Source organism: Parasteatoda tepidariorum, chromosome 6 (genome assembly GCF_982258835.1).
Source record: "Parasteatoda tepidariorum strain Cologne lab strain chromosome 6, Ptep-v5.0, whole genome shotgun sequence".
Taxonomy (NCBI): domain Eukaryota; kingdom Metazoa; phylum Arthropoda; class Arachnida; order Araneae; family Theridiidae; genus Parasteatoda; species Parasteatoda tepidariorum.
The window spans coordinates 85,199,948-85,223,373 of record NC_141760.1 but is presented as its reverse complement, the minus strand read 5'-3'; the positions used below and the strand labels follow the sequence as shown (position 1 = coordinate 85,223,373).

General features: G+C 28.5%; 1 protein-coding gene across 1 annotated transcript in view; it reads right to left on the bottom strand.

Moving 5' to 3' along the window:
- Positions 1 to 23,426, bottom strand: part of LOC107443866 (uncharacterized) — a 243,719-nt gene that overhangs the window by 74,775 nt on the left and 145,518 nt on the right. The gene's annotated exons all lie outside the window — the stretch shown is intronic.

The following is a 23,426-nucleotide window of genomic DNA, read 5'->3' as shown; positions in this document are numbered from 1 at the left end:
TTTCCAGGCATTGGCGGGATACGGCTTTACCAAATTGCCCTATGCGGCTCATGAAAAGGGACATCTAATTGGTCTACTGATTTATTGTAGACATCTTATTATATTTCTATTAAGGTATGGAGCAAAGTTTTATCTCTCCAACAGAAGCGTAAGTAAGTTCTTTAATAACGTCGCACTACAGTTGCACAATGGGCTATTGGTGGCGAACTGGGAAACATTTCTGACGATGATCCGAAGACATGCCATCCCAATTTTAATCCTCTGCATAGGAGATGGCTCCCCGCTTCGGTAGACCGATGACCTGCTCGCGAAGTCGAGGTTTTACAGTAGAACAGTTAAACGAGGACCGATACTCCGCAAAGCCTCGGTCCCTACGCAGGCTGATCAGAGTGGTCAACCACCCGGTAACTGAACGTAGACAATGATGTTTCCAAGAGAGTGGACACTATGTTTCCGATGACGTGGTGACTTTAATTATACACACGCGTATAATAATTATTGTACTTATATATTTCATGGTGGAATGTTGATATTAAAATTCGTTTGTACGACAATAATATATGTTTAAAATTTCGTTTTCAATTATTTCTACTTTTCATCTACTCTTTAATCGCAAGTTATTGTTTTGTTTTGAGAGTTCATCTCACTTGCGTCGGATTCGTCACTTTTTTCGGATACAAATAATCGAAATTATTTTATGGATCCTATTTGAATCATAGTATCTGTACATTCGTAGCAAAACTCATAGAATGAATAATGAAAGAAAAAGGTTTATCAAAGAATTAAATCGTATTAAAAAATAAATCATACTTGACGGTCATTTGTCATTACTTACGGTCATTTATCAAATTACATTAGAGAAAATATCTTCAGGTCAATTAATAATACAACTATCCAGATGAAATCTTCGACAACAACTAGTGATTAAGCTCTTTTTTTCCTTTACAAACTCAAGAAATAAATCGCTTGTTGTACAGCGCAATTCACCATCTACTTATCTTTAGAGCTATCGTGAGGTCTGTCTGGATCTTCGGACAAGAGTTAAATGTCGTTGATAGATAATAAAAAAAGAAACAAAAAGCAGCAAAAACCAAAATCCATCCTCAATCATTGCCAAGCATAGTTCCTCCCTCGCCTATCCTGAGACAGATGGTGGAAAAGAGATCCATTCTTCACTGCCACAAAACAAGCCGGCACAAAATGGGATTAATCCTGATGAGATGAAAACAAAGAAAAAATACAACATTCCAGCCATGGGAATTAAAGTATTTTTCTGTGTGTCAGAGTTCACTGTTGTGGCTTGTGTTACTCCTTAATGACAGATGAGCGTGCCTTGCCAACATAGAGAGAGATAACATCCTTAAAGCAAACAATGAGCTGTTGGGGCTTTTCGGATGTTTTAGCGGGAATCTAATTCAACAAAGCGAAAAAAGGCAAGTCACTGATGTTGTTTACAGTCATTAGGATCTTTCCACGAGAATTAGCCTAACTTGAAGAGGATACAGGGTTCGGTAGAGATAACTAAAGGCTTGAAAGAATTAACCGGTTGGATTGAGGGTCATTTTTTTGTGCGTGGAGAGTTAATTTTTATATTAGTTTATTGCATTTTCTCTATGAGAATTGAATCAAATTCAATTATTAAGCGTTCTTTAACTAAAGATAACTCTCAAAAAGCACTGTTTTGTAAGAAGATTAAAACTCTCTTTTTATGTCACCTAATTAATCTTTTTTTTATTTATTTCAATATAACCAAATTATTCCGCACTCCAGGGTACTGGAATTATTAATATTCTGGGTATTGGAATTATTAAGTATTCCTGTAACATCAGCTCATCTGGAGTCTTGTTTTATGATATGTATGTTGATTCCCATGCTAACGACATTAGTTCCTCACCACCACCCCATAGCACGCGGGAATGCATTTTACCCTGATTTGCTCCTCTCGGCCAATGTGGTTTTTTTCACTTCTGTTTTTCATATTTTTTCACTTTCAGCTCCTGTGGTCTTTCTAGTTTTGTTTCTCACCTTTATTTTTCCATGTTTCGTTCGCAGCATTGTGTTTTATATTTCAAATAAAAATGGGTGTCAGTTTTTTGGCACTTGATCGATTAGTGCATGACAGGGACAAATATATAACTCTAGTACTCTCCTGTGTAATAAATAGAGTGATGAATAACTACATAAGCCTAAGGTATTTTTTAATTTCATTTGGCTTTCACCAACTCACGGAACTGGATTTGTACCAAGCTCGATAATTATCTACATAAATAAAGAATTATTATTTATTTTGATTTATATACGAATTTTTTGGCACCAACTTTGTTTTTATAAATAAATGGGAACCTTAAGTGGTAAGCGAATAACAAAGTTCTAATCAAAGAACAATCCAATGAACACTCAGCCACTACGGGTAAAGTTTTGTTTACTTACCTATTATTAAAAATTTTATTACCATGATATTTTGCACTTTATTTTTCGATTTTTAAAATTATTTCTCGATTTTAAAAACCAAACAATTCCTTTAGTAAGATTAGTAAAATTAAAACTTCGTATTTCAGGCATTCATTCTACTACTTTCTGTTTCAAATGTGCGTGGAACAACACAATTAATTAACAAGCAAAATAAACTGCAGCGATTTTTTCCATGTTAAGAATTTTACAAGCCCTATATCCTTAAACTCAAGCGAAGACTGCCGAAAATAAAGAAGTACAAAACAAGCAACTGCGAAGTTTCCAGCAACTATCACGGGCATTGTGTACAATTTATTGGTGTATTTCCAAATGAAGGGACTAAATCGTTCCTGGAGCAGTTAAATAAAAGACTACAATTGGAAACAAGATATCTCTGACAGTGCAAACCGTGGAAAGAAGAAAAAAAAATAGAAACGAACAACAAATAAAGATTTCCGCGCCAACACGTGCCTCTTTTTCGCCGCCATACAGTAAAACAGGAGCAAATAGAATGAAAAATAAAATAAGGGCCGGTCATAAAATTCTTTCCCTTCAATTACGCTCGTCTCTAGCAGTAGTTTTGTAGCCATTGGCATCCCGCACTAAAAATGGCAAAAAGGAGCTTAAAACAAGGAGCTACGGGCCTCTTTAAATTTAACGGCAAACGTCGAAGTGGAAGGGGGAGTGTGTGGCTAGGTGAAATAGAACCGGGAATCTATCTATTGGTTTGGATCCTAAAACCCGATTCCAAAAGTATTTTTATAGTGCGGGCGGATTTTTTGCGATTACGTTTAGGGACTAGTTCGAGTTACTGTCACTTTTTACGATATAATTACGTTTAGGAGAAATGTCCAAAGAAAGTTTTGTATTTCTTTTTCTTTCCTGTTTCTTACTCGGACTAAAATTTCTGAAATTTTATATTTGGGATAAACCCTAACGCCTCACTCATTTAGCTTCTAAGTTCCGAATGTTGCTGAGTTAAAAAGTAAATGAAATCAAATATCAAACGGTCAAATGTAAAGGAAAATGGAAATAATCTTTTGTGTATTAATATTATTGATTTCTGAAACTGCAAACAGACACAAATAATTAGGAATTCATTATTGATTTCTGAAACTGCAAACAGACACACATAATTAGGAATTCATAAATTAGGAATTCATTATTGATTTCTGAAACTGCAAACAGACACAAATAAATTCATAAATTAGGAATTCATTATTGATTTCTGAAACTGCAAACAGACACAAATAATTAGGAATTCATAAATTAGGAATTCATTATTGATCTCTGAAGAAACTGCAAATAGACACAAATAATTAGGAATTCATATATTAGAAATTCATTATTGATTTCTGAAACTGCAAACAGACACAAATAATTAAGAATTCATAAATTAGCAATTCATTATTGATTTCTGAAACTGCAAACAGACACAAATAAATAGGAATTCATAAATTAGGAATTCATTATTGATTTCTGAAACTGCAAGCACACACAAATAATTAGGAATTCATAAATTTCTAAATATTCTAGAAAAGTTATAACTGATCAGAAAATTAGGTAAGAAACTGTGTTTGGTAAGCAAGCAAATGCTCTGCAAAAAAATTCGGAGTATAATTGTTACCATTTTTGGTGTTGGGGTACACTAACACACTTTTAATTACAAAACTGTAGTATCATGCAAACAATTATAAAAAAATTGGATGAAATGAATTTGGAATTTGGATTGGAAATGAATTTTTTTTAACGAAATGTTTTTGCAATGAGGAAATAAATTTATGAAAATGTGTGCTGTCAGTCAATAAACAAACTAAAACTGAATAAATAAATAAATAAAATTATAACTATGAAAAAGTAAATAAAAAATAGGATTACAAGCAACATGAAAAAAAAGTAATTTACCTCAACACCAAAAATGGTGACAATTCTGAGAAAATTTTAATACATTTCAAATTTTTCAAATTTAAAAAAAAAATAACCTTGCAGTTTTTTTACATACCCCAACTTAATTCGAAGGGAAAAAAAGGTGGTGAGAGGAAAAATTCCAACACAATTCCATATCAAATTTTGTATTAAAGATATTGGAAATAAATGCAAACAATATTTTCTTCAATAAGTCGTTTAAATGCAGTATAGCAAAACACTTTGAAAATCAAGTAATTTACTTTTTACAACTTATAAAAGATTAAAGTTATGCTTAAATGTAACAAAAACGGATCGGAGGGAAAAAGAAAGAATTACTGAGTTTTTTTCTAACAAAATTGCTACATATTAAAAGAGTCTAAGTTTTATATATTCCCTTTAAACGGAATTGAAATAGAATTATTTATCTACGTAAAAGATAAAGATACATAGAATTTTCGATATATTCAGTCTATTTTATTTTATTCATTATTTATACGTTATTCATTACGTATAACAAGACTTTTAAGTTAGACGGATTTCTTTTAATTCGATTTTACATTCACTTTTACTTTCACGTGAATTTAATTAAACACTTGTGTAGTATTCTTCTTACCTCCCTTTATAACACTGACTGATAGTGCTGCTATCGTTATTGTATTTCTTACACTATCACACTTATCCCCTTTTCATTTGGGCAACCATTTTGCAATGTTTTTTTGAAGATATTGACTTCAGATGAGATAGTGCTTTTTAGGGAATAGTATGCTATTTTTATAACTGATGCAATTTAAGTACAGTTATTTATGACTGTTAGGTTTTGTCTATCTTTACTAAATTACCTTTATCTAAATTCGAGAATTGCACAAAATGTCAATAGGAAGAAAATCATATTTTTGTAAAAATAAGATCGAATTGTTTAATATTTGAAAAGTTATGCTGATTCTGTAATGTTTGGGATCATTAAATTTGGCAAAAATATACGAGCTTTAAAAATGATTTTAATGATTTTCATCTAAGAAAACTATCGCCAAGTAGGCATTTTTTTTTTAAAAGTTTTATAACTTCCTAAACTTTTAATTGTTTTTCCGATCAGATAATTCTTCACGACTTTATAGCTTTCTTCCCAGTTTATGGCACTTAAACAGTGGCATTCTTATTTTCTTAAGTGAGAATGTTTCGAAAAACACTTTTAATTGCTTTTTCCCATCCACTTACTTTAAAGATATGTATTAATGGTGGTATTTTGAGAACATTCTATCTGTTTTCAGTAACCTTTTGAATATGCATGAAATATTAATTTGATCAGAATTAGATGCATTCGATTTTTTTTAATTAGAAAAGAAATATGGGCATTTTCAAAGAAGAAAAAAATTCTAATCGTGACATAAAAAGATTATCAAAACTTTGTGGTAGGCATCATGCGGGTTTTATTATTTACTCCTTCTATAATAATAATATAAATATATAATAATATAAATAATAATAATAAATAATATAATAATAAATAATATAATAATAATAATAAAATAAAATCACAACTCTTCATTTTTTTAAAAATCTTATAACTATGACATTAAAAAAAAAGAATGAATTTCAAGAATCTAAACATCGTTAAGCAATCTCCCACACTATTACAGCCATAAAAAATAAACAAAATATGAAGACGTTCTTTTTAGTAAATCTCCACAAATCGACCGATTAAAACATCATTAAATTCCGTAAAATACAATTTAAACTGACCTCCCATTACTTTTTCAAACGATTACTCATTTTTAAACTACAAAAATAAGCAAGGAAAACTCCCGGAATCCCTTAATGTCATTTTGAGAGTTACTCAAAACATTTTTTATCGTTGACTGTGGCAGAGAAAAGAAAAATTCTGCTTATGTGTACATTTCGTAACCCAAAAATTATCCTTCTAGAATTTCATGTGAGAATAAAAAAAATAACGGGAACAGACAAAGCGAGAAAAAAGTACAAAATGATAGATAGATGCAGCATCACAAACTTTGTTTTCTTTTTGCTTGTAAACACGCCCTATGTTTGGTCATCAGTCACGACCGGAACACGACCGCAGCTTTTGCAATTTGACACAAGTCATTTTTTTCTCCCTTTCTTGCTTTGAAAGAAAAGTAGACATCATTATGATTAAAAACTGTTTCGAGCAAGTTTTTTTAATCTCAAATTAACTTGCATTATTCGGAAACAAGCATGAAATGGATTGTTTTCGAACGAAATGTGGTAGTTTTTTTTAGAGGTGTATTGACGTTGAATGCGTAATTTTATCTGTGAGTATTCTTTTTCTCCACTGAAAATATGAATTTATTTTAAATTTTATGTTCAGTTATATTTGTGCTAGGATAATTGAAAAATCTGATTCTGCGCAAATATAGCTGACATTTTGCAATGTGCAATGTGACATTTTGCAATGTGGAAAAAAGTCTCTGGTATCTTCTATTTAGCTTTATAATTTCCAGGTCCATCAATATTTAGGCCAGTGATTCTCAACTTTTTTTTTGTGACGGCACACTTTTAACGATTTCGAAATTTGATGGCACACAATGAAAAAAATTAGGTTAAAAGTTATTTACTTAACTAGAATACACTGTGTTAAATAGTTTGTGATAATAATTTTGAATGTGAAATAAAATATAATGTACTACAAAAGCACATTTATTAAGGGATTAATTATTTCTTTCGACTAATTTTTTATTAGTTAGTAACAGTTATTTATGTTTTTTGCTGGTTATTAAATGTTTGCTTGTTTTCTATAGCTAGTTTTTTTTGCTGATTATTAATTCTTGTCAACTAGTGTTTTTGCTGATTATCAATTGTTAGCTTATTTTTTGTTAGTTTTTTTTTATAACCTTTGATTGCATAGCTTACTTTAATTATTAGCTTTTATTTAAGTTTGAAAGTTGATATTTAGCTTGCTTTCCTTTGATAATTAATAATTTTAATGATCAATAAATTTTCTACTTAAAAAAGCATTATAATTTTTATTGTATCATTTCTAATATTTGGCGGCACATTTTAAGAATTCGGCGGCACACAACAGTGCCGCGGCACAGTGGTTGAGAATCACTGATTTAGGCTAACTAAAAAGTAAATCAGGCTCTGCAAATTTCGACAATATTTTGCAAAGCAACAAGATAAATGGAAAACTGTCAGTTGTTTTCTATTCAGCCTTACAATTTTTCAGGCTACTTCAAAAAGATGTTTAAAGATTAACTCAATCATCCTAAATATACTTGGGTTTATTTCCACCGGCCTTCAATTAAGCCGAGCATTGAAAAGAAAAATAAAGGGAATTAGAATAATTGAGCAATGAATGATATATTTTAAAGTGTATATTTTAAATTGTATATTCAGTTTTAACGCTGTTAGGCAACTTAAAAAATCCAGCTCAGTGCCAATGCAGCCAAAATTTAGCAATGCAAGATGTATGTGTTAGTTTTATTTAGTCGTGTGATTTCTATGTTCATTAACAATTAGTCTAACTAAAAAGTAAATTTGGCTCTTTACAAATTTCACAACGCTCTAAGCTAAATGGAAAATTCGCAGTTATTTTCTATTCACCCTCAGAATTTTTCAGTCTGATGAGTTTATAGAAACCAACTTTGAATTAGCTAGATCATTGAATATAAAAATGAAGTGAATCAAATGAAATGAGCGATGAATGATATATTTTCTCATTAAGCCATAATTTTCTGTGTCCATTGAAATAAGCATACAAATTGCTACGCAAACCCCTAGACTAACCGTTATTTAGGAGGCCGTACACTTTTAATATCATTTTTCAGAAAAATTTCTGTAATTAATTATTGGTTATGATATTTTATTTCTTAAGAATTGAAAAACGTTTTTCGATCAGTAAAACAAATAAATTTTAATTAATTTTTTTTCTATTCGTAGTGTAAACTTCAAAAAAAATTTGTCGATAAATAACTGTTTACGCAAAACTTGATTGGTCGTTGAGTCGAAATCAAAAATGAAAGATTTTTAATAAACAGCAATTCTGATTTTGAATTAATGTAACAGATAGCGAATTCGAATTGTATCTGATGACAATTTGATGTTTCTTTTTTCATTGTTTTTGCTTTTTTGAAAATAACTCTTATACAGTCAAGATTTAGTTACAGTCAAGATTTAGTTAATTAATTTTCTTTCGTTTTATTATTTTTAAATTCTTTAATTACTATATTTTTTGCAGCTTCTGTGTAAATGGATCAGAAAACAATTATATGCAATAAGGTAAGTCTCAATTTCTAGTCTATTGTTTGTAAATTTCTAATAAATATAAACTGATTTTAGTTTGTCATCAATTTGCGAAAAATCTAAAATGTATCTTTATCACCAGTTATGCAATTTCTATACGTGTTTATTTTATATTATACGAAAAATTAGTTAAATAATTCCATATTAATCGTCTGAGATATCAAAATTAATAGTCTGCGATAAAAAAAAATCTAAGATGTCAAATAAATCATACATTAGTACCAGTATTATACAAAACGAATTAATAAAGAATATGCAAATTGAGACCCACGATGTTTAACAAATGGATAAATCTTCGCAAAAAATTTCATTTTGCCAAATAATATTTCGTCAATTCATAGAAATTTAAAGCAGAACTATTTCAAATCCTCAAAAATAAATCATAAATAATTCAAATTAGTTGAATAATTTCATATTAATAGTCTAAGATATCAAAATTAATGGTCTGCGATAAAAAAAAATCAGAGATGTCAAATAAATCCTACATTAATACCATTATTATACAAAATGAAATAATAAAGAATATGTAAATTGAGACCCACGATATTTAACTAATGGATAAATCTTCGTAAAAAATCTCATTTTGCCAAATATTATTTCGTCAATTTATCGAAATTTAAAGCAGAACTACTTCAAATCCACAAAAATAAATCATACATAAGCTGAAGTATAACACTTAAATCTTTAAGAGGGTGATAGAATTTCGAAGCATTCTCAATACTGAAAAATCGAGTTGGTTTATTTATTATTTATTTTTATATTTCGCACAACATATCTTTTTGGCGCCGTATTTGGCGATATGTTTTGAACGCATCTCTCACTTTTCGATTCCACTTTCTTCCAACAGATAAATGATTTTTGTACTTTTTGAGTTTCTCTTGACAGCTGGAAAATGCTACGGGCATAAATTTTAAAAACTCCGAAGCCTTCTGTGGCGTTATAAAAGACACACGAACCGTAAAGAATCTTTTTCGCCTATGAAGAAGCTGAAAAAAAATATATAAAAACTGAAACGGAAAAAAAAGTAAAAGAAAATGTGAAAAAGAGAGGGAATATAAAAATTTTCGCCCCTGTACCAAACATAAAATATTAATACCTTACGCGGAATGGAAACTGAAACGAAACTGACGTGGCGGAAATATATATGTCTGTACTAAAGAAAGAAGAAGAAAAAACTAAAAAAAATAATAACTGGTATAAATATATTTTAGATTCCAAGGAAGAGGACCGCCATTACATATAAAAGGCGTTGTACCAATAAAGCGAATTCCTGTTGCCATTTCTTCTGCACTTTTGACACTTGAAGCTAAATTTATTTTTATCAATTTTTAGTATTATTTTTTTGTTGCTTTTTTAGTCTTTGATTGATTTTAATTTATTTGTTGTCTTCTAAAGTATAAGGTTACATGATGTTAAAGTAAAAAATAATCTGATAAAAGAATAATAAGATGAAATATAATCTCACAATTTGTTGAAAGAAGTATGAAATGTGATAAGAAACATATTTCAGTTTTATCCATCAATTAAACTGGTTTTGTTGTTTTTAATGCTGGATTATCCGTGACTGGTCTGGATCGTAGTGATTTTTCCCTTCTTCACATTTTAATAACGTTTCGCCGATAACAATTCGTTACATTTTGATAACGTTCTGCGATATTGATAACAGGTGATTATCAGAAATTCATTAAACTTATCAAACAAATTAATTTTGCAGCATTTAATATTGTCTTACCAATGATTGATCTAAATCATAATCATTCTTTACATTTTAGTAACGTTCTTTAGATGATGATTCTTTAATATTTATAACACTCTCTAGACGATCATTTGCTATCATTTGAAAAGCCGTTCACTTTACCCAAACTCATTTTGATGCATTTAATCTTATTTTACCACCAATGGATCTCAAGCATAATGATTCTTCACATTTTAGTAACGTTCTTCAGATAATGATTCTTTAAAAAATTTGTTTAACTAATGACGATTAGCCCTATTTTTAAAACATCTTCCACTTTTACCTATCAATCAAGTTGATTTTGTTGCATTTAATTTTGCCTTACCCATGATTGCTTTAAATCATACTGATTCTTCACTATTTTAGTAACGTTCATTAGATGACAATTCTTTATTTTTTATAACATTCTTTAGATAAGAACGACTTGCTATTATTTGAAACGTTTTCCACTTTTACCTATTATCAAGCTGAGTTTTTTGTATTTAATCTTGCCTTATCCATGATTGATCTCAATCTTAATGATTACTCACATTTTAGTAACAGTCTTCAGAAGATGATTTTTTAAATTTTACAACGTTCTTTAGATAATGACGACTGGCGATTATTTAAACACTGTTCACTTTTATCAACAAGTCAAACTGATTTTGTTGTATTTAATTTTGCCTTATTTGTGATTGATCTCGATCAAGGATTCTTTAACTTCTTCATGCTTTCATAACGATCTACAGATGATGATTCTTTACATTTTGATAACGTTCTTTTGAAAAAAATTACATGCGATTAATGGTAAAGGTATTTCCTTTTTAAATCTAAAACAAACTGATTCTGTTGCCTTTAATCCTGTTTTGTTCATGATTAATCTCATTCAAGTGATTCATCACGTCATCGCACTTTAACAAGGTTTTTCAGATAATACTTCAGATTTTGATAAAGTTATTCAGATAATACTTCAGATTTTGATAAAGTTATTCAGATAATAATTCAGGTCATAATTAGGAACATTTTTCCTTTTCAACCGGTAATCAAAATGATTTTTTTCAGTTTCAATCCTGAATCAAACATGGTTGATCTCGATTATGATTCATTACATTGCCACATTTTAATAACGTTCTTCAGATAAAAATCATTATTTTAATTTTCTTATAAAGTTCTTCAGAAAGCAAAGATTCTTTATTTAAATAGCATTCTTCAAACAGTAATGATTCATCATATTCTTATGATGTTATACCAATAATGATAATTCTTCTAATTTCAATGACATTTTTTAGATTTTAATGGTATTAACATTTTGATAACGCTTTTTAAAATCTTTCTCTGTTATTCATATAAATATATGAGTATGCAAGTAAGAATCCAATTATATTTGTGCAATTTTAAATAAATCAATAACTCTGGAACAAAATTTATTTTAATGTTATTGAATATTAATAAAAATGCTTTTTGTCAAAACGCTATTTGAAGACAGAAAAACACATGTATATTTTAAAATATTGTAAATTTATTTGTTTCAATCCATATTTAAAACAAATAAAATTACGGTTATAAAATAAAACATCTCATTATTTCTTTTTAGAGACATTCGATTGACTTTTGCAATATCTTCCATGACTTTTCCAATTCTTCAGAAAAATAATTTCGAACAATACTTATTTTGGCATTTATTTTTAGAGAACTTACTTGTTTGTCAAAAACTTTTCATACCCTTCAAATCTGTGTAAAATGTCCCGAAGCGTTTTGAAGATCCTTCTCCTGCAACGTGTAATCGCCAAGAGTTTCGCCAGGTCACGTATTGAAATGAGAAATGCCTGAGGCGACGACATGGCTCGGGATTTCATTTAAATCCATGCTTATTCTGAACACCTCATTATTGGTTTCAATCGGCGTGCATAATTTGTGGTAAATTGAATCGGCGTCCTTTATTCGAAGCATCATCGGGGGTTTCTGAGGTTGAATTTAACCATATTATTGTGCACACAGCGCACAAACTTTGAAAAGAATTTTAAATAAAATGAATTATTTTATTTCATAATAACTGAACTTTAAATGTTGATAAATGTGCGATTTTTGCTTAGAAATAAGTAGCATAGAAGAAAATCAACTTATTAAAGGAAAAAACATTTTTTTTGAAAAACAATTGCTCAATTTTTAGAAGATTATTCATTTTTCAAATTATTTTCACTGTGTATTTCTTTACATTTAGATCGTGGAACAAAATCAAGTAACCTAAACTATTAAGATTGCATGCCATAAAATTTTTTAAATGGTTACATGTATCAAATTTCTTAGCTTTTTTACAATTTTTCATTGTAATTAAAATCCCCAATCAATGAATGTAAAGTCAATTATAATACAGACAGAAAACCTGTACAAACGGAAAACCTACTACCAATTCAATTGTTGTTACCAATTGGGTATACTATAGCCTACGTCACAGATCGTGTTATTCCTACTAAATTTAACTAGTAAACAGCATTTTCTGCGAACCTGATTTCTAGCAACAAGTGAAAGCATCAAACGAAGTGTCTTGTTATAAGTCGCTACTCGCCAGGTTGGAATTGTATTAGTCTAGTTCCTTTGGAAATAATTTATATTGTTGTTTTACCGAAGTTTATGAATTTAGTAAGCATATTTAAAACTCAGTTTATTAATTAAACTAAAAGGTAAATGTTATTCCTAGTAAGTGGAAGTAGTTGTGCTTTTTTTCGTATTATACCCAATTGCAAAGCAATACCACTTGTTGTCTAAAATATCGGACGCGGGATCTCAAGAGGTTATAATAGTTTGTCTTAGTTATTATCATAAATTTATTTTGGTAAATAATTTATTTAATTTTTATTTTAAAGGTTTTACATTGATAACTAACTTACACGGGGAAAATATTCTGGTAAAATTACCGCATCGTATGATAATGTAATTTCAGCTGAGAAAATACAGTAATTATGGTTGATAAAACGGAATTTAAACCATTCATTTAGTATTTTTTTCTGTTTATATAGTAACGATTTACTGGAAATTCTGGTTTTTCAAGTTAAGAGTTCCGGCTCACTAACCCGAATTACGCTTAAATATTTAAAGTCAAATATATTTTTGTTCCAAATATTTTAATAAATTGTTTCTAAAAGAGTATTATGATATTCCATATCTCATTGCATCACAATCTGCATAAGTTACTTAAAACACAAGCAGAAAAAGTAATTTTGCATTGAAAATTACAAACGACTTTCATACCAGTAAGTCGCTTGCAAAATTCACAGTATAATCAAGCGAAATATGATGAAAAAAATTATCATTTGTAATTTTACGTAAAAATTCCCTCCGTTTTTTTAAACTCTTATTATTTTAGGGTAGTCATTATTCTGGCTATTATTATTTTTATATTTTAGTTCATTACTTTACCAGAACATTACTTAATAATTTTGTGTACTTTTTTTCAAAATAAAAAAAAATCAGTAGTCTAAAATTGCTAGAAAAATCAGTGAGAAATTTTTATGATTCTTCACAATAATGAACTCAGTAATGAAAAAAGTTAAACCCTACTTACTAATTCCCCCCCCCCCCCCGCAAAAAAAAAACTTAGTTATTGGGGTCTTTTTTTATTCTAAAAACAAGTCATTACTGTGGATAAAAAAGGAATGGACGTTCTTTAAAAGTTGTTGTTAAGTCCGTTGCTGCTTTCAGAATTTATTATTAAAGTTTTCTTCCCTTTAGTATAAAGTTTGAATGATCTTTTCTTTTTCGAAGAGAAGAACATCGTTAAAACTTTGTTAATCTCAGATGCTTTCATCATTTTGATTGTAAGCTTATTGAAACATTTTGTTACTTTCTTAAGAATCGTATCACAAGAGCAAAAGTTTCTGTTTGATGTTTATCTTTTTTTATTTAATTAACTGATGCTCAGCTACAAAAAGTGTTCTACACATGTAGACCATATATCTGAAAAAGTGGTATATATGTTTGTTTATACTGTTACCTAGCATTCACAGAGAAATAAATATACTAAGAAATTCTTCTCTAATGCTAGATTACATAAAAAAGACGACTCGTTCTTTATTTTATTTTATTTTTTTATTAAGGAGCCCCAAAATGGCAACAGTTTGGCTCAAATGGTCTTGGCGTCACGCTAAGGCAAAGAGTTTAACTATCAGTTCAATTGATGAATTCTTAAGTTTATCGTTTAATTTTTTTCATTTTTAATGAATTTATGAAGTTTGTGAAAATCATTTGGTCATTTGTTTTATTTTAGTTCCATGAAATGCTTGGATGTTGGTTTGTCGTTTGTCAATAAAAATAAAAATGCATTTTACAAAGCAAATTACGGTTTATTTTAAATATTAAAATTTTTGACCATTTTTTTTATTTTCTCGGTTTATTGTAGAATTTCTTATTTAAATAAGCAACAGTGATAAAAATGAGACAGAAATACTTTTTTCGTATTACTGAACTAAATTTTAAAATAAAAGATTGTGAGTTGATTAAAAAAATTTTTGTTTCTATAAAAATGCACAATATGCAAAATTTCAAAGCACTTATGTGAATTTCCGTAATCCAATCTCGGATCAATAATTTTGACTGAAATGAAGCATACAAACTTTTAAACAATAAATCACAAAGAATCATTATTCATTCATTCTATAAATATAATAGTACAGAAGTGAATATGACAGAGTCACTATACATATTGTACTATAGAGTGTCTACTTTATGCATTCGCTTCATCATTTAACCGATTTAAGTGTTGCTTTAGAGCAGGGGTCGCCAAACTTTCTTGATTATCGACCCCTATATAATTTTTCGAAATCTCCATCAACCCCCGCAAAAGTAATTTTCTGTTAATTAAAATAAAACTCTATTAGATACTATGTTTGTACATTTATTTTATGATTTTAATCATTTATTAAAGTAATAGTATATTATGTGACAATAGTTTTATGAAAAATATATTAATATTGAAATTTAAATACCTTATTATTGAATAATAAGTAATTATGCGTAAGTAGATATAATAAGTAAAGTAATTAAAAGATTTACTGCTTCTTGATCAATAAGATGGGTGGGCCTGGTGTTTTTTTGCAAGGTTCGCTACATTGGGTTCAAAATTGGTCAATTTTAATTTTGTTCAAAATTTGTCAATTTTGTAATTTTCGTAAAAAAATACAAAGTGTGCTATAGTTTTGTCGCGGGCTGTACTAATCATTAATGCTTACCTTCTTTTTTGTGCATTGATAATTAAAATTGATATCTAAACCAAACGAATGAACGGTTTTATCGAAACAATAAATAATTATACAAAACTATAAAAGTTTTAATAATGACACTGCAAATATTCAACACAGTTTGCAAAGATAGTTGAAACTGCGCATGATATTTGTATTTGTAACGTCAATGCTCGTCGCACGTGACATTTGGACAAGCGCATATATGCATATGACTTATAAACTGCGCTGAGTTCGTGCCACTGCGCGGTGGTACGTACTTACTTGTTTCACCCCAATAAATATACGTTTATTAATTTATGTTTTATAAAGAAACTGATATTGAGTCAATTAAAAAAAAAATTCACAAATTTTACATATTTAATTAGGTATGTGTGATTTGCGTATTGAGAGCTGTTTCTTTTTTCGACCCACAATTGACCTTTCCGATTCGGATCGAAACCCATTCGCCCCCCTGTCTCAGATCGACCTCTGCTTTTGTTAAATAGACCCTTGGGGGTCTATATAGACCACTTTGGCGACCTCTGCTTTAGAGGGTGTTGTAGGCTATTTTACCTGGAGAAACTTAACAAAACGCGTCCTGGTGACGTCAGAGCAAATCGTCCTTAAGTATTATAGTTCAAGCTACAACTCTTGCTTTAAAAAAGCCTTGTGTTTTCACTTCAGTACTAGATATAAATATTTATGTTAATATTATCTTATCTTAGACATAACAATCTTGTTTCAGCAAAAAAAAAATCTAAATAATGAAACTCTCGTGATATATTTTTATAGGAGATAAGAAATGTTTACAAGGCTCTTACAAGGCTACGGAGATGAACATTAGTAGCCGAAAACCCAAAAATTGGGTCGGCTGTTCATTTATGGTTATAAAATAAAATAAAAATCTAGTCCTGTATTAGAAAAATAATTTTTATAATTTTCAGTCTTCAGAAATATAATTTTCAGTTTTAAACTTTTGAATATTTATTGCTTAACTACTTGAAGGTGTTTTCCATTCTTTTTTAGATGGAATTTAATGAAACATAACAATATTTAACTTCTCTGATAAATGGTACATAAAATATTTTATTACACTCCATATTATAGTTTTAATGTAAACATAAATATATATAGCAATTTTAATTAAAATTTTGTTTTCTTCGATACATTAATTATACACAGCAGTTATATGCTCCTTGCGAAAAAAATTGCATAAATATCCAATTCCAGTAATTTTTGATTTCTTGAGCTTCCTTTTGAAGAAGTCTTAAATATCTAGTTCGGAAATTCTAGGCAATTGATTAATATTTGAACTTAATAATTCATCGTCGGTCCATGAATCAAACTCGGAAACGGGAAGTAAAACTAAGTGAAACGGGACAGTCTTAGATTTTTATACATAGTTAGGCAACGTCGTCGGGTTTTATATACAGCTATTGAATTTTTGTTCGATATCAAAGCAGTATCGTAGTCGAACTTTCATTATTATTCTGAACAAGTAAAAAACACTATAATTGAGAAGTAAAAATAACGCACTGAGCTCATCAGTCACTAGAAATAAAATTATTCGTAGAGCTAACTAAAAGACACGCGGTGTCTTCTCTGATACCCAGTAACGGACAAAACGCCTATTGGGGGAGGATATATTTTGAAAAAAATGCCTTCAAATTATTCAGAAAAGCTAGAAACGGCGGGAAAACCCATCTTCTAGTAGAAAAGGGATTAATGTCTACTCTTCTAGGAATCAGAGCTTATAGAATGCATGGGGTCATAAAATGACCCCTGGTCGTGCTCCCGGAAACAATATCTTGATCAATTTGAAAAGTTCAGCTTATCATTATCTTTCTCCAAATCCTCCAATGGATCCATAATGTAGGAGAGATTGGTCATTTATGGACTAAACAATAGATAAGATATTTATCACAAAAGCATTTTTTAGTCTCTTATGGTGAAATATAAATGCAGGTTTGCTAAACTATTTTCACAAGAAAATGCAGGGGATTTTTTTTTACATAAAAATACATTAGCTTAAGCGCAATCAGAAATATTTAATATAAGAATGGTTTTTAGCAATATATAGCTTGAACACTGTAACTTTTTCATTTTGTTTTTATTAAATATCATTATCCACAATTTTAATAAAATTAATTATAAAATTCTTCAGAAGTTGCGCTTTAGCCAAGTAAATCTCATTTCAAATCATATCAATTGCTCTAGATTCGAAACTTGATTCCAGTCTGTGTTGATTAGAGTTTCGAAATTAAACATATCCCGAGGTGCATCGTCCAAAGTTGAAAGTTCTATAGTTATTTAACTAGCTACGAAATTCCTCATGTCTGATATCAATTCATTGAAATATTTTTTAGAAAAAATACATGTTGATACTTGATTAAGTGGTTGTCCTTCATTCACAGGTGGTAATTTTATTTATATAAAACAGTAAAATCTTCCATTTTATAATTTTATGCTTCAACCAAATAAACCTTATTATGAATAGCAGCCATTGCAATTGGTTCGGAAATTGGAACCAGACTGCGTTGGTAAGAGTGTCAATATAAAAGATATTCCTTGGTTGATGGATCGAAAATGTGTAATTATTTAGCTAATAATAATACAGTCAAACCCCGCTATAGCGAACTCCCGGATATAGTGAACGAAATATTCGTTCCCGTGCTTTGCTATACACGTATAATATTATTTTTTGTGGATATAGTGAAGTAAAAGAAGAGAGAAAATTGGATATCATGAACTTTTTTCTGTCTTCCACTGATTTTTTTTCTTCATTTTTCGGTAATTTTAAAATTTCTACATAAATTACATTTACCGATCTTTAAAGCAATTTATTGAGAGAAATGTAGCCATAAGCATTCTTTTTTGTTTGCTTTTTCTATCTCAGTTTCCCATCCCTTAATAAATTCCATCCCTAAATTTTTTGTACGTTAGATGAAGAGTAATAAAAAATAAAAGTTAGCACATTTTCTGTTACTACATATTGTTTTTTAACCATTATTGCATTTCTTTTTATTGGTCATTTATTTAAATAATGTGTAATAAAAGGGACCAGTTCGGAAAAATTAGTTAAAATTGTTTGCAGTAGGGATATAGTGAACTCACTGTTATAGTGAACCAAAATCTCGGTTCATTGAAGGTTCACTATAGCGGGGTTTGACTGTACTTCTCATAATTTTTCAGAAAATACATGTTGACTCTAGCTTCACAGTGGTAGTTTATGACTCATTTAAAGCAATTAATAATTAAATTGCAACTATTTTAGCTATAATTTATGTAATGTAGTAATTAACTATTATATTTCTCATGCCTGTTATCAATTCACTAAAAAATACTTGTTCATTCTTTATTCAGTAGTTGTGTTTATAAGTGCGATAAGTAAGTAAGCAATTATGGTTGTAATTATAAGCATTAAGTAGTGATAATGCTCAATTTAAAATTAAAAAGTACGCCTGGTTCCATTTTGCGAGAACTTTAGTACCGAATATCAGTTTTTAGTTGAAACATTACATAATTAATAAAATAAATCAGTTTCTTCTTCAAATATGTTTAATGTTATTCATAACTTGAAGTTTTTTAAAAGCATTCATAAAGATAAATGAAAATATTTAATATTTATTATTGGAAAATAAATGGTTGTTATTTAAGTATTTTGACATTATTCTCTCAAATTAGAAAATCTAATTATAAGCTTAAAGCAAAAAAGAAAAATACTCATGTGTTAATTAAGTAATAAAAAAACTAATTTCAAAACCTAAATAGCTTTTTAATGCATCATTATCAATTAAAATAGAAATAAAATTTTTAATTTACCAAAGATCGGCATTAACTTTAGAGAATAAAAATTACTTTAATTAAATTATCTAATTGGAATTTCTCATTCAAGTCGGCTTGTAAATAAATATGTTAATTAACAAATAATTCATGTTTTATTAATTGCTAAAAAATTGAAGTTAAAATGTAAATTCCATTAATTTTGTTCTGATAGGCGAAACACATGCCATTAATTAGATAATTTGAAAATTAATGTTATTTTGTGAAATAAGAATTATGATGAATTGTTTGAGCAAGAATTTCGTTTCTTTTAAAATTAATTAATTTATTTTTCAATTTTAAAGTTGGTAGTTTTCCATCAACAAAAGACCAGTTCTAATCATAATATACTTTAAGAAAATTGTACGAAATAGGAAAATTAACAATTTGCATTGTCCAAAATCATAACACATAGGTTAAATTAGAAATAGTATATGAGATAACTCAAATGCACTAATATTAACTAAACTAATTTTTTTAAAAAAATTGTAAGAAAATACCAATTTTTCTGGTATAAAATTAAATATACTTTATTTAATGTCTACTGTAATTAGCCCAGAGGTCAGAGAAATGGACTTCGGTCACGAGGGGTCCGAGTTTGATCCTCAATTTTGCTAAGATCCACTGAGTACATGCGATATATGAGATCATATAATCTGAGGAATCGAAAGCCCTGTGAGTGATAATGGGTAAAGAGATCTGGAGAAACTTTCCTTCCCCTTCAAATTTATTTTTAAATTGAGAATATGCTCTCACGGATAAGTTGTGAAACAGTCTATCTATTGAGTCTGAGCTAAGACGTACTTTCACTTTTGTGGTGCTATCTTTTCAAACGAAAAGCTCATTTATCTGACGCTGGCGAGCTTGACTTATCCTTGTCTATTGAGTCTGAGCTAAGACGTACTTTCACTTTTGTGGTGCTCTCTTTTCAAGAAAAAAGCTGATTTTTCTGACGCTGGCGAGCTTGACTTATCCTTTGTCGTTAGGAAAAAAAACATAATTATAGTTATAGCCTTCACTTTTTATTCATGAAGTAAATTCCTAATGACACCTAATATGTAAGGAGTTATCATCATTTAACTATTTCTAAAGAAATATTTCTGTAAAAAAATATAAATATACACAGAAAAGATGACATCTCCTCTTGGAGAATATTTTGAGTCAACTGATACAGTTTTTCTACGTACAAATTAAGAAAGGCTCTAATTTCTACTTTTTTATGATTGAAGAGCATTTTGAAATTCATTATTTTTCATTTACTTTTCCTTATTTCTAAAATTTAATAATTGAATAAATCAAGTATGCTATAAAAATTCCTAATTTCAGAATTCTAAAAGCACCCACGGGAATTGAACGAAGTTACATCTATCCCATTTTTACTGACGAATTTAATCGAAAAATAAATTGAAAAATCTAATAAAATACTTCAATTTGATTTTTAGTCATATCAAAATAATAAAAATATCAAAATATCTTTTGAAACTATTTATCAGTGTTTATGAATATACATATATAAATTGACTTAAATTGCATTGTAGTGGGCGTTTATTAGTAAGTATGTAACTACGCAATCGTATTGGATATTAAATTTAATTAATTTTAAAATATTTGTAGAAAATTTCACTGATGATTTAAATGTGTTTTTAATATTTCGAAATTAATATCAATATAATTAAGAATTATCTTTTTTTTAACATTTTTAATTGGTTTCATTCGTAAGAATCTGAGAATAAATTTGTAATATACATAGTTTTCTTTTATTACGTGAAGATAGTTTAATGAATTAAAAATTTCAATTAATATTTGAATAAATTCAAAATCTAAACATACATACGAGAGTTAATCAGAAAAATTACGTTTTATGTACATTAAGCATTCAAATAGAATAATAAATTGGAAAAAAATCTTAAAAGAGTACATTTCTTTTGCATTTTTGCCATAATTTACCAATAAACGTTAATTTACAGTGGTTTTTTTTAACTTTTCATTTAATTTAATATTTGTATAAATTGATTAAAAAGTACCCATATTAACTTGCATTTGATATTGATATCGCAAATGATATATTTAACATTTTTTTTCACTACTAAAATGCTTGAATTACATACCGAACTTGAAATAAATAAACTTTAATTTTCTTAAAATAAGTATAATATTTACATTTTGATAAAAAAAAAGTGTTTGTAAGCATAAAATATTATTCCATCATCATATATATAAATTATTTTTTTAAGTTCCTAATAGGATTCATTTTCAGCATTTTATTAATAAATTTGTAAAATACATCAATTTCTTTTGATATGTAGAGATAATTTAATGAATCAAAGATTTCAATTAAAATTGCTAGATAATCAAAATCTAAAAAAAAACAAGAGAATTCAACCGAAAAACTAAAACAGCTTATTATACATTGATCATTCTAATAGAAAAGCAAATTGGAAAAAAAAATCTAATGAGAATATATTTCATTTGAGTCTTTTAAGCATAACTAAATAATGATCCTCATTTTCCTATGATATTGGATCTAACGGTGATTTTTTGTCTCTTTTTTTTTCTTTCGCCGAAAAATAATTAAAAATATCTTCATTGCAAAAGGAGATGCCAGAAAAGCAGAGAAAAAAAATCATTGGATAGAAAGAAAAACAGAGAAGCATCGTTATTAAAGAAAATTTTACTTAATTTTTGAAATTGAGTTGAATTTTTTTTTCTCCATTTTTGGCGATGCTATTATTGCGGAAAATAATAAACTTATGCTTTTGGCTGGAGTAAAAAACCTAAAATTAAAACAAAAAAAGAGAGCACCGCTATAATGATTAAGGTTTGCTTACGGTAATGATGCAAAATAACCGTTTTAAAACGACATGGTACCGGCTGCTATTAAGTGCAAATTTTTTTTTATCCTCAATTTAGTCTTTTTTTATAATTACTTCAGCACTAAACTAATTATTGATTTCAGTTTAATTCTGGAAAAACTATGCCTTAAACTCTTGTGAAGTAATGAGTCAGAATTCTCGTTTTTATTTTATTTTGGCAAATAGTATTTTGTTCTTTTTTTGCCCTGTCGATTTTGCATTTGGGCATTAGACAATTATAACAAGGCGCATTAATTTTGAAAGACTATATCGTAGTATTTAACGCAGAGATATTGTTTCGGAATTGATGATTTCTTTTTATTACCGCATTAAGATTATTCGAGATGTTGATAAAAGTCAGAAAAGAATTGACATTTATTCGCTTTGAATAAGTGTTCATTATTTTGATGTGGATGATATCTAGTTCATTAAAACATTATTTATTAATTACTAGAATATCTTTTATTTGAAAATTTTTCTAGTATTTAAAAGTGTTCTTTTATATCGAATTTTTTTTCTATTAATGAACCACTTAAACAAACTAATCCTTAAAACCTTTGAATTTGGTAATTTTATAGTTTTGTGTATGTTGATAAAATTAACATTACTTTACATACTACGCACTTACTTATTTTCTTAATGCAAGTTGGTACATTGTTTAAAAATGCTAGAAACACGTGTGATTCGTATAGTGAGAGCATAATATCTACTTTCTTTTCTAGATATTTCTTGTGCTTCTATATTTTTTCTGTGTGTCTATCGATCAAGAAGTAATAATAAATCAATAAATCGCATCATTATCTCATTTAAATTTCTTTTCATATGCTTTTAATAAAACACGATGCAGCGACATTTGTTTTCTTGACTTAAATGTCAGTTAGTATTGCTTACTAGGAGAATGCAATATGCTTACAAACCATTATTATGATAAACTAAATAATCATTTTCGATTTGATAAAATGTTGGTACTTAAACAGAGTTTTAAATATAGTAGTAATAAAAAACTATTAACTTTTTATTGATACCATTCTTTAGTTTATGTAAAAATATATCATAAGATCAAATAACTGCTTTTACAGGAATCTTATTTGAGCCTGAACATGTAATTACGATTAAAATATGTGATTTTAAAAATTCCTGAGATAAGCATATTTTAATGTTTTTGGTTCGCAAAATCTAAGTAGT